The 12,806-nt window shown below is 39.6% G+C and overlaps 1 protein-coding gene across 1 annotated transcript in view; it reads right to left on the reverse strand.

Annotated features, from left to right (window-relative positions):
- LOC144533167 (exostosin-1-like) overlaps positions 1-12,806 on the reverse strand; it is a 251,624-nt gene that overhangs the window by 204,955 nt on the left and 33,863 nt on the right. The window lies entirely within an intron of this gene.

Raw genomic sequence — 12,806 nt, forward strand, 5'->3', positions numbered from 1 at the left:
GTCCTGTTACCCAATGTTAACCTGCCAACCAGTCAGTAGCAAATATGTTCTGTAGCCAGCATATGAAAATAAACTATAAAATGGATGTGTAGGAGGTGACCCAGCAAGGCCCTGATCCTGTGTCACTAATTCAACACGAAGGCTGCTTGATATTACGGCATGAGGACTGGCCATGTAAATAAAACAGTGGCTAAGTGCTCTTGGCTGCGTCCGGGGATTTCTAGGTATAGTAGTGCTGTCCTGATGTCAGTTACATCTCCACAACATTAGAAAGTGTTCCCCGCCGTCCCTGTGCACGCCTGTCCGATCCGATCCTGATGTAAAGCTCAAGAGGACCGGGTGGGACAGCTGGTCTCTGCGTGAGGAATCCTTAGGCTATATGTGGTCTCAGGCAGTGATTTCAGCACCATGCAACACTTTGAAAAAGGACAGATACTGCATTAGTCATTACTGTCCTGTTTATGCATCACCTGTCTATACTATGTATATCACATTGCACTTTTCTGCTCTTTTTGCACTTCTGGTTGGATGCAACTGCATTTCATTCTCTTTGTACTTGTACTCTGCACAATGACAATAAAGTTGAATCCAATCTAATTAGTTTTAAACAGGAGTAATGTTTGGGTTGAAAAAGGAAAAATTCACTTATCAGAGACATGTGAAACAGAAGCTGTGTCCCAAATTCATATTGCAACATACTAATTGTCATACTGTTTCAGCAGTTTGTACCATCTTATACTTACAGGATGTGATAAAATATGTATTTTCCCAAGATGTAATGCTTATATTATTTTTGGTTTCCAAGATTTTTTGGAGCCGTTTCACCACCACTGATCATTTATGAACAGTTACTGTATGTTCAGCTGGGAGCTGCTGCTCCATTTCCCAGATGCATTGCATTGTGGGAGAATAGTTTGCACCTACAGCAAACTCAAAATCAACCATATTTAGTATGCATTCTGTCTGCTTTAAGTACACGTTTCTAGTGTGAACATACATACAGTACTTATACCGTTGCTTGGAATCAGTATGTAGTAAGAATTTGGAACAAAAAAGTGTGATTTTTCTTTTTTATTCAGGGATTGACACATTGAAAATGTGACATTCATGTTTTATATGTGCATTTAAAAACGACAATAAGGAATAGATATGGTAAGTGTACTTTGAAAACAAATCAAGTTTTTGGTAAAACATAACATCTTATTCCCTTGTTGTCCCATTGGTATTATGTAAGCTGAGAATCCCTGAGATAAATAGTAGGGGCACTATTGAGAGCATCCTGTCCAGCTGCATCACTGTGTGGTACGGGAGCTGCACTGCCTCCAACCTTAAGACCCTGCAGTGCATAGTGAAGGCTGCTGGGCGGATCATTGGTGCCCCACTCCCCTCATTCCTAGACATTTACCAAACCCGCCTCACCTGCAAAGCAACCAGCATTGTGGGTGACCTCAGCCACCCCTCACACAGCCTCTTCAGCCTCCTGCCATCTGGGAGACTGTACCGGAGCATCCGAGCCTGTTCCACCAGACTGGCAAACAGCTTCATTCCCCAGGCAGTCAGAAAGCTCAACACCCTCCCCTCTTTCCCTCCCCTCCTCTCTGCCCCCAAGAACTCTAGACTCTGACCCCCCATCAGGCTCTGCACTGGCCACTTTATAAAAAAGAAGACACTCAGGAACTCTTCCTTTATATTGCACATTTCAAATATCTTCATCTTTAGTTTTCTGTACTGTTTGATTTTGCCATACATTTACACTATTTAGAAGTTATTACTGTATTGTATATATTACTTATCTTTTTTTATCTTACTTGTACATATTACTTTTTTTTATAATTATATACAGTATTTCTTATCTTTTCTATTATACTTGTTGTACATGTCCTTATTGCACCAGGGGTCGGAGAGAAACGTATTTTCAATTGCTCTGTATGTCTGGCACATATTGCAGAATTGACAAATAAAGTTGACTTGACGTAGAAAGGAGTTAATTCAAAAAATGATGAAAGAGGATGATGCTGAATTGATTCATGTGTTGATAAAATCATGTTTAGATTAGATGTTTAATCTTGTTTTGATAAAGACAAAATTACTTTAGTTAAAACACGTTTGATTAATGAATAAAGGGCCAAACTCCCTTCCCTTTTGTTAATTGAAAAATGCTGTACATGTACAGCAGTAAAAGTTGCATTTTTAGATACAGGAAGAAATAAAAGGAGAAGTAAACAAAATGTTATTGTAAAGGTGCTCTCTGTAACTAATACTGTATTTCAAAACAGTGGCAGTTCTGTAATATGCAGCTGCAGGAGCTTCAGTCGGCACAGTTACGCAGATTGCTGAAGTGATGTATGGCTTTTGATTGGCACTTTGGCCAGTGTGTGATTTTGAATGAAAATTTGACATTTCTCTCATAGGATGGTAGGAGGAGAAAGGAGCAGTTGTTTTGTGAGCTGCCCTTAAAAAGGTAGTTGGCATGATTGGTGGAAAAAAAAATAACAGTTTTGATGGCAAAGATGCAAAAAAAAAAAAAGAAAAAAAAAAATAATTTTCTTCACTGTCAAAAAGGATTTGGTCTGAAATGTTTGAAGAGTTTGTGCTTTATTTCTCTTCTTATTTCAGGGCTGTAGTACTTGAGTCCGGCCTCGAGACGTTTTTCTATTGTCTCGGACTTGTCGCTATTTGGACTCGGCCATTGGACTTGTCAAATGTTCTAACTGGTCTCAACTGAGTCCAGCACTATATGCTTTTTTTCTGAAGTAACTTCCTCTTTCATAACAAAACCAAAAGTGAAGGGCACTTGTTCAGAAAACAGGTATTGGTTTAATTCAAAATCCATCTAGAACGGGCATCGGTATTGGTCCTTGGTATATGCCTGGCTGCATCATATACTGAACCTCAATCACCAGGCATCAATCATTTTCATTTTAAAGAATGGGCACAAGAATGGGCACATTTGTTACATATTCTATCGGCAGTCCAGAATGTTCTTGTTACACCAGAATAAAAAGACAACATCTATTATGTACAGTTACACTTCAGCTTTATGCGACTTAAGTGAAATTGTTATACTTACAGCTTTAGTGCGTAACTTTTATTAATGAATGTCCGTTACATTCAAACCATTGCCAAATTAGTTGCTACAAAACTAATTAAGATACACAACTCTCTCTGTATTTCTCAGAATGGCTATGTTCAGAAGATTGTGTTGTCCGGCGACTTGTGCGCGCAGACACTCGAGTGAAGATAATTACCTCTACTTAAGTGTCCATCATGTTTTTTTAATCCTCCGTGTCCTCCTTGGGTACTAGCAACTGCGTGGAGAAGGGGTGGGGGCTGTGCGCAATCACGGAAGGCTTGCATCATGTGGACGCGCCGACAATGTTATTGTCATTACTTAGAATTCCTCATGGGGCCGACAGAAACTATGCACTATAGCTTTAAATTAAATAATATGGCCTAATTTGATCCTTCTTTCTCGGTCTTGAATGTCTCATTTAGACTCTGTCTTGACTTGCACTCAAACCTTTTTGGACTCGGTCTTGACTAGTCCTGGTCTCCCAACTTGTCTTGGACTTGACAAAGGTGGACTTGACTACAGCCCTGTCTTATTTAGACGATAATGTAAACTGTGATATATTTCACTATTATTCCGAATGTGACAATATTCAGAATTTGAAACAGGTCGTGTAAACAGCATATTCCGGATGGATATTCCAAATAAGGCCTTTTTTCCCAGAATATAGCATTTTCCGGTATTATTCGTGTTTTAGAGGCATTCTTTGGACATGTATACAGCGCATTCGGAATATGAATCTCAAACCAGGTTTTTACCGCCGTTTATGGCTTATTGTCAGCTGTGTGCGTTGCCATGGTTTATGTATACAAACCATCAAGGCAACAGTTTGCAAGCCTGCAGACCCGAATAGAAGAAGAAACACAGCTACTTTTAAACATTATTAAAGACTTGGATATCAACAGTTTTTTGGATATGCACACACATCGCTACGCTGACCTTTTAAAGAAGCTGGTTGAAGGAATGAAAGAGGGATGCTGTGTTCGCATGGTCCAATAAGTCAGCCAATGCTGGAAAACTCCTATTTTGCATGGCTACATGTAAATGGGAATATTAGTGGAATATTCACTTTCATTAGCCATGTAAACAGCTTAGTCGGAATATGGTCTTTTTCGGAATAAGGGCAAAAACCGGAATATCATGTGCATGTAAACATAGTCAGTGTTTTATTCTATTCTGTTTTCTTCTAAGCTGGTTGCTAAAGCTGTAGGTTAACATGTCTTCCTGTCAGCCTCCACTTATCCAGTAACAAAGAGCCTGAAGCTTCGCCTCATTAGTTACCATGCAAACGAGATCACTATTGATATCTCTTAACAAACTGCCACCTCGTCAGTTCGATTTCATGTTAACTCACTCCAGAAAAAGAAAATCAACATCCAGCAATTAGTTTCAGGGGCCGAAGGGATCAGTCTGCAGGGCTTGCATACAGTGTAGATATTCATTACGCTAAATGGGGCCCGTCTCGCTGCTGTTCATTGGTTGAGTGATGTCATTCGTCTGATTGGACGTAATGAGCCTCAAGGGGTGGTCTGAAGATGTCTACAGAGGACACAGAGGCTTCACTTTGGGCTGTTTAATCCTGAATTTACTGCTGCAAACTGAGTTCTCCATTAAGGATTCAACATCTGAAACACACTGAGATGAAACAAAATTAATCATCTAATGGAGGGGCAGAGCTTGCTGTACATGATGGCGTAAATGTTAGTTAAAAGAAAAGAAAAAAAGATTTTTTTTTTTTTTTTAAATAATATTCTGAAATAAATGGAAACCAATAGCTACCTGGAGCCCATTTCACAAAAGTGATTTTCAAGCAATGTTTGCACACATATCACAAATATTGGCAACTGCACATTTCTTGATTGTTATTCACAAATTAGTCTCACATTGCCAGACCTTCCTCCACAGCGCTGCGGAGGAGGGTCTGGCTAGTCCACACAGCTATCCAGGATGGGAGAAAAACGTGCTCTGGTTTATTGCCATGTCTTTAAACCAAACACAATCGTCTGCCATCGCAGTGATATCAGAGCGCAGCCCCCCTCCTCCTCAAGAAGAGCTTTAATGATGAGAGTATATTAATTTGTGTTAACATTTATCATGTACCAGACATAAGTGCACCGTGTATGCCTTACTTGTGTTTAGATCCGTTTGCTGACATTATCATTATCAATCCAGTTCAATGGTGGTTGAGTTTTTCAGTCAGCGTCAGCTACCAAACAGAAGTTTGTGTGTGTGTGTGTGTGTGTGTGTGTGTGTGTGTGTCTCACTCAGTGGGACACACACACACACACATCACAGCAATATATGAGAGTGCTGCGCCACCTGAAGGAGAGCTTTTAAAACGTGTTTTATACATGGTTGAATATTTATACCTTTTAACGTTGATGCAGTTTAGAACAGAAACTTGAACAATTTGTTGCTTAATGTGTAGTGTTAATTTCATCAGACGAGACGAGACTAAATATGTTCGTCAACGATCTTTTTTTCCATGACTAAGACAAGACGATGACGAGACTGCACCAATGTCCAAAAACGCTGACTAAGACTAAATTAACATGCATTATTGTTGACAAAAACAAGACGAGACTAAAATGTTTTGCATAAAATAAAAACTAAAATAATAAAATCTCTCTTCATTTTCTTCTACAATCGTCTCTACTTTTTTCATCATGAGATAGAACTAGGGCAGTGCCCGTTTGGACCGCGTGCCTGTTCCAAACAGGCCAATTGCTTGTTTCCCAGTATTTTTTTCCCCACAACTTACCCCTAACTAAGGGTTAGGGTTAGGGCTTGGCTGCGGCTCATCTAGAGATTCGGCGTGTCCCCTTTTTTTTTTTGTCTAGCCGTCACATATCCAGGTAGCGATGTGGCCCGGGCCCGGGAGGGAGCCGGTTCAGCCTGCTGCAGAAGCCGCCACAGCGCGTATAGTGATGTGCCCCGGCCCCGGCAAGGGAAGGAGACAGGTTTAGCCTGCTGGTGAAGCTTAAGCAGCTTGCAGAACGGCCGGAGAAATGTACGCAACTGCTGGCAATAAAACAACATGCTGTAGAGCCCAGGAGCCCTGGCGCTTATCTTATCTGTGTACGATTGTATTTGCATGAAGGAAGAAGCTCGATATAAAACCAGACGCGTTTAACAAAGTTGCAACAAACATCATTCAACAAGTGTATTTTGTCAGGTAATTATGACATTTAACCAATATTTGAGATGTGTGAAACACTATTTGACTGAAATGGTTATCAGAAATAATTTATTTAAAAAAAGACTAAAACTTGACTAAGATACCTCGAGTTCTCTTTTGACTAAAACTAGACTAAAATGATGAGACTTTTAATTGACTAAAACTTGACTAACAAAAAAAGATATGTGAATGACTAAATATGACTTGAACTAACAAGGACATTTGGCACAAGACTAAATTAAAAATAGGTGACAAAATTAACACTATTTATGTGCATCTGACATCACGTTATTTTCCTCTGCTGATTATGTTCTGTGGTTGACAAATCTGGCAGCTTCTTTTAAATTTTCGTTTAGACCTACTAGTGTGTTGTCTTTGCATATTAGGCGGCATATTAGCCTTAGTCATGCTCATTTTATGTAGAAAAATTGAAACCATGGCAGTCTTAAAGGTGCAATATGTAATACTGACAGCTAGTGTTTAAAATAGTTACTGCAGTACAAATTCAAAATACTGGAGAGAGTCGTCTCCCCCGCCCCCTCCTCCCCAGACTCAAAGTTCACATTGGTTGCCAGGCTGATAGTGGAGCATCCACAACAATGTTGCTAGACGCTTGTCTCACATAGCCAGACGTTACTCCACAGCACAGCGGCGTAGCTAACGTTAGATGCTGGCTATATTGACAGTCATAAAAGCCTGTGCTCACGTGGAGTTCTGTACCCAGCTGACAGACACACTTTTTCGGCTTAGAATTACCGTAGGCACCGCTAAAAATCCCACAACCTCGCCATCCTCTCCACATGCTAGACAGACACACTTCCTCGGCTTAGAATCACGATAGGAACCGCTAAAAATACCACTACCTTGCCGTCCTTTTACACCCGACTGAACACTTAGAATTACGGCAACAATCGCTAAACACACTGTAAACTCAAGGTCCTCTCTTTCCAATTTACAGCCCCCCTCTCTTGGCTTCAAATAACTCACCGTTGTCGGCTACAACCGCTGAACAGGCTACACGTTGTAAACAGCCGTGGGCTGCCTGCCTGGTCCACCGGTAACGTTAGCAGTTAGCAGGGTTAGCATGGCGGCGTTAGCCAGGACCAGTCGGGATCACTTCACTGGCTGTGTCTCAACTGTTTTTGCGAGTAACCAACTCTGGTACTCTAGCTATATAATTCAACGTGAGTAGCTACACAAATGTTGAAATGACATAAAATGCCTGTCCCTAGTAGCTGTGATAGATTAGCCTGAAGCTAATGCTTACCTATTCAGGAGGAAATTAGCCAACTCTGCGTCCTTTTGGGCTCTAAGCTGTCTCCATCTTTCAAATACATCTCCAATATTTACCCAGACAGGTTTGTTACGTCTCTGGTCACGCAACTATTAGAAACATGCTGGTTTTTTTTGTCGGGTAACATCAATCTCTGTTGATCCTGTTCGTTTGTTTGCTGCTTTATGGCTGTACTAACCTTACAGCTGTAGCGCGCTGGGTTTACATTTTTACAAACTGGGCAGTTGATAACAACAAACAGGCCAAAACTCCAAAATTCCGTCACGGAACGGACATTTCAAAAGGAGAAAATACTAGCATTAGCATTGTTGTCAGAAAAGATAGTATTTCAACATAGCACGTTTCCTTAATATTTGATGACGCATTGGGGTCATTTTTGGATTTATTACAGTAAATATATTACATATTGGACCTTTAAATTACAAATCAAGCACTATTTCAATGACTACTTTTCAGGTTTATTGTTTTCTTAAATTATTTAAATGTGTTGACAAAGGACATTTTGTGATGACCTGATTATATTGGTCTTATAATATGTCAGCAAGCAATGCATCATCAAGGCTGTGTTGTACATGTTGATGAAAGCCTTTTACCCTTGCACAGTTAACCATATGCAGTGCACCCATCCATATGATGCACAATGCACACATAATTTGGGTGATATGAATGTAAGATGATTGCAAAAGTGACACTGATCTGTGTTTTTGTTTATTCTTTTTAAAGAAATGGCAGAGCAGATTCCGAAAACAAATCCAGTGTGGCAGCATTTTACGCAGCCTACTCCAGGTAAGGCTCGCTGCAACATCTGCAATATATTGGTGAGCATGGGAGCTGAAAAGACAAAGACAAAAAATACTTCAAATAAAGTTAAGTTGTTTTTTTGTTCAGTATTGCTGTTTACATTTTCCTTATCTTAGGAAAGCCATTTGCTCTACAAGAGATTAAGTTAAGTAAGTGCACTAAAACTTAGGCCTAAGCATTAAATGACTAGGTTGTAAATAGTTGGTTACTTTTAAAATTAAGTATAGTACAGTGTGCACTTTATTATGCTGCTTGCTTGTTGCTACTGTGTGCAATAGTGTAATTATTTTATTTATGCTTAAATATTTATTTTCAGAATTTATTTTCAGAATTGTAATTATGCATACATTTTTATTTTCAGTATTTTCAGCACTGAACTCTCTTTTTACTTGTTCTACCTCACGTTTTTTACTATTTGTTGAATATTGTTTTTTTAAGTTCAATAAATGTTCCTTTTTTAAATTGAGACTTGTAACATTTGTTATCATAATTGTGTCATTTTTATGATGTAAATTGAGGGATCAAAAGTAGTATCGGCTCCAAATATTATGTATCGGCTCCAATTATAAAGTGTGGTCTAGACCGACTCTATCTGTAAAGTGTCCTGAGATAATTCCTGTTATGATTTGACACTATAAATAAAATTGAATTGAAATATCGGCTCAAGAAAATCGGCAGCCCGTATCAGTCATCGGCTAAGGCTGATGAAAAAAAAAAAATTGGTATCGGCACTAAAAAAATCCATATCAGTCGATCCCTAGTTGTCACTTGTGTGACCAGCTTGAAGTAAAGAAGGAAAAAAACAAAAGCTGTTTACACCCATTTAGTCATTTTCCTTACTTCTCATTTCGTATTTTCTCTCTCCACTGCTCTTTGCTTACAATAATAGGAATAATAACCTCCTTCTGTCACAAATACTACTGGCCTCAGCAGAGAGAGTAACAGAGCGGGACAGAAAGAACATTTGATAGACTAAACAGGCCGTGAGCAGAAACTCAGACTACAGCACCAGTGCATTAATTGGAGTGCCATGAGCTGGTGGCTGGGGTTTTTTATGCTCTCTACAGCGAAGGTAACTAATTTCTGCCTCCTCCACCCAACCCACACACATAAACCCACACCCAGACACACAGCCATTGCCATTACTGTGGCTGGGGTAGATTGCATGTGGTGGGTCGATGCAGGTCCGTGGAAGCCGGCCATGTCTGGGCTCAGATACCCAGATATGCTAAAGCGGGACAGTTTATCAGACTGGCCTGGAAACAGGGACGGGTCAAAAAACATTTCAAAAGGGGGGGGGTCACATTTGTAAAATGAGTACAAATGTGTTGAGAAGCACATTTAAAGCCCTGGTTCTTTGCAGTAATAAGAGAACAAGTTAAATAGTTTATGTAGTGTAATAAATGAATACCAAATAAACAGCTGTAGTTTTGAGTCTCTTTGTGGTCATTCTTTGTCTCTGTGGTCGTTTTGCGTCTAGTGTTCTTTTTCCATCTCTTTGTAGTTTTTGTGGTTGTTTTGTGTCTCTTTGTAGTGGTTTTGAGTCCCTTTGTGGTTATTTATCTGTCTGTAGCTTTCCAGAGGCCCTGGGCCTGTACCCAGTGGGCCAATTCAGTAATCCAGCCATGATACTAATAAGGAAGGGGTCTGTGGCACCCCTCTCTCTGTTCCCGCCCCTGTCACACTCTAATCCCACCCTTTTCTTTTATTCTTCCCCCTTTTTGTTGATCCTTTTCTTTCTCCTCTCCGTTTTGCCACTCTTTGTATTCAGCGAATGCAAAAGGGGAAATTGGAATATTGAAAGAATGAGGACAGTGTATTGGTCATGGTGGAGTAGAAATACAATACAATACCACAGCTGAATAAATCTTTTCACATGGTGAGAAAAACCACTCCTCGATTTGAAACAATGTCTAGGCTCATAGGCCGGGAACCAATCCCCCCCCCCCCAAAAAAAAAACAACACTGTACAGACGATGTGGCTTTATTAACGCTTTTGCAGATCAACTTTCTCTTAATAATAATGTCAATAATGTAACTGTATTATTGCAAATCATATAGTACTTAACAAGTGTAACCAATAAAAATCACTCTTGAATCCTCCTTGTATTATTGATTTAAACCAAAATCACATTTAGTTATCCCTTTTTGTAGTCAAAAATAATGTCCGTTATTTTTTTTTAAATCTCAATAAATAAGAAAATGTTCTAAGTAGATAAGATAAATAGGTTTGGAAATATTTCTACAACTGATATTATTTTTTGTTATTACAGGGGGAAAGTACCGAAAAAAGGTACTGTTGGGTACCGGAACCGAATTCCAGGTAGTTGTATCGGAAAAAAATTGAACGGTACCCAACCCTAGTTAACAGTAACGTTTCTTGTGCACTCCAGAAAGTATATTGTGCTCACCAGAAAGTATCTCATGCGCACAAGAAGAAGAAGAAAAATCCCTTGTCCCTTCAGGGGCTCTTTAAGAATTTCTTGCTCTGTTGATTATTTAATCACAAAGCACAAGATTATGTATAGTGGTAAACAACAAATGAGTTCATTGTGCAAATTCTCTGAACTGACAAGGTGATGGCTGCAAATGCAAATTGATGCACACCAAGAGAATCCTCAGTCCCGCAATTTTTTGGGGTATTAATCCTACTGACGCTAGTATCGATACTAGAAAAAAGGCTTAGTATCAGTAGCATTGATACTTTAGGTATTGACCCTGCTCTCCCCTAACTGAAAAAGAGAACTCCATTTACCCCTAAATTAGCTGTTCTAACGATATGACCTCCTGTTTATACAACATGAGCCCATCGTGTGGGCTGTAAATGAAGCTGTAATGCATGTAGCGTATTCATACATGAAACATTCATCAAGCTGTAATGAATGACTCGTGTAGTGTAGTATCACAGACAGTAACAGCACTAGTCTTTCTCCTTTCCTTACACAAGAACAGGATTCGGCAGTTCCATTTGCAGCAATCATTATTTCAGCCATTAGCTACCGGAGGCATTTCTAAATCAGCTAGGCCTACATATAGCTATATAGATTCTCACTCACTCACACACACACACACACACACACACACACACACACACACACCAGGAAATACAAAACCTTGTGCTCCATCACTGAAAATGAATATATGCAAAACGATGAGCTGCTCCGGCTTTTAAAACATCAATCACAGAACAGTCCTGAATTAACAAATGGGATACAGGAGATAGGATGTGATGTCATTAGGTAAGTAGAGACAGCAAGGGCGGAAAATGAAGAAACTTAAGGTTGGACGTCATCACAAAACAGTTTGTATTAGCTTTTATTTTGAAAGTGTGATCATGCAGAGAAACGTCTTTAGTACACAATTAATTTCTTTTTCAGTTTCTGTTGATAACTTAGAATGTGGTTCCAAAGCCACAAACAAGCCAAAATTACACACATGCTTCTTACCGTATGCAATCTAAATGCACACATCTATTTTTCCTTTCAGCTCGGCTTTGTGAGACGCTGCTCTTGACAGATCTTCCTGACGCTCTGTTGCTGAGCAATGTTAGGAAACTCCTGCAAGGCATCGGTTTCTCCTTTTGTCTGTCTTCTCATCTCTGTCTCTTTCTCTCTCTCTCTCTCAGGACTTTCGCTTTCAGGCAACTCTTAGAAAACCTGTTAGGTATCTGACTAGAGACAGCCTAACAGAGAGAGGGGAAAAGAACGATCCGAATAAATGAAATTCAGAGACTGTCTGCATCGTGGGGAAAGACGGGGAAAGCAAGCGTTGAAGTCAGACACGGAGAGCCTGCAGGATAGAGGGAGGCTAAAATAAGACAGAGGTGGGGGTGTTCGATGGTGAGAGAAAGACAGCCAGACAGAGCTGTCTCATTGTCCAATCCCCACCTTTTAACCTCTTCTCTTTCACTCCCACAATCAATCTCTCTCTTTTTCAATAGTTAGTGTGTTTTTTGTTGCCTAGTCTGAGCATTTAAAAAAGTTTTTTTTTTTTTTTCAAACAGCTACAGCAGAATATCGGTTGTCATTATTTCTGTCTGACTCAGTGCTGCAAGATGTAATGTAAAGTGTGATAGGAAAGACATATTGGCAGACCAGAATCTGCTTTCAATTGATTGACATAAACTGATAAGTGTCTTTTGTTGCAGAAGTCTTTTGTGAACATCATATAAGGGTGCACTCATATCAAGAATATTTTAAGTGTTTTTTTTTTCAGTTTTCGGTGCAACTATTTCCTCAGAAGAAAGTATTTCCTTCCAAAAAGCTGTTCACAGTGAAATCTGTGGATAATATGTGGAAGAACGGACATTATTTTCTTGAAATAAACATTGCTGTCGAGTTTTTAGGGACGGATTGTCTTTAGGTAAGTCTAACACTTTGGTCCAGACTGAAATATCTCAACGACTTTTGGATGGATTGCCATTAAATTTGGAGCAGACATTCATGTTACCCAGAGGATGAATC

Source organism: Sander vitreus, chromosome 18 (genome assembly GCF_031162955.1).
Source record: "Sander vitreus isolate 19-12246 chromosome 18, sanVit1, whole genome shotgun sequence".
NCBI classification, from domain to species: Eukaryota; Metazoa; Chordata; class Actinopteri; order Perciformes; family Percidae; genus Sander; species Sander vitreus.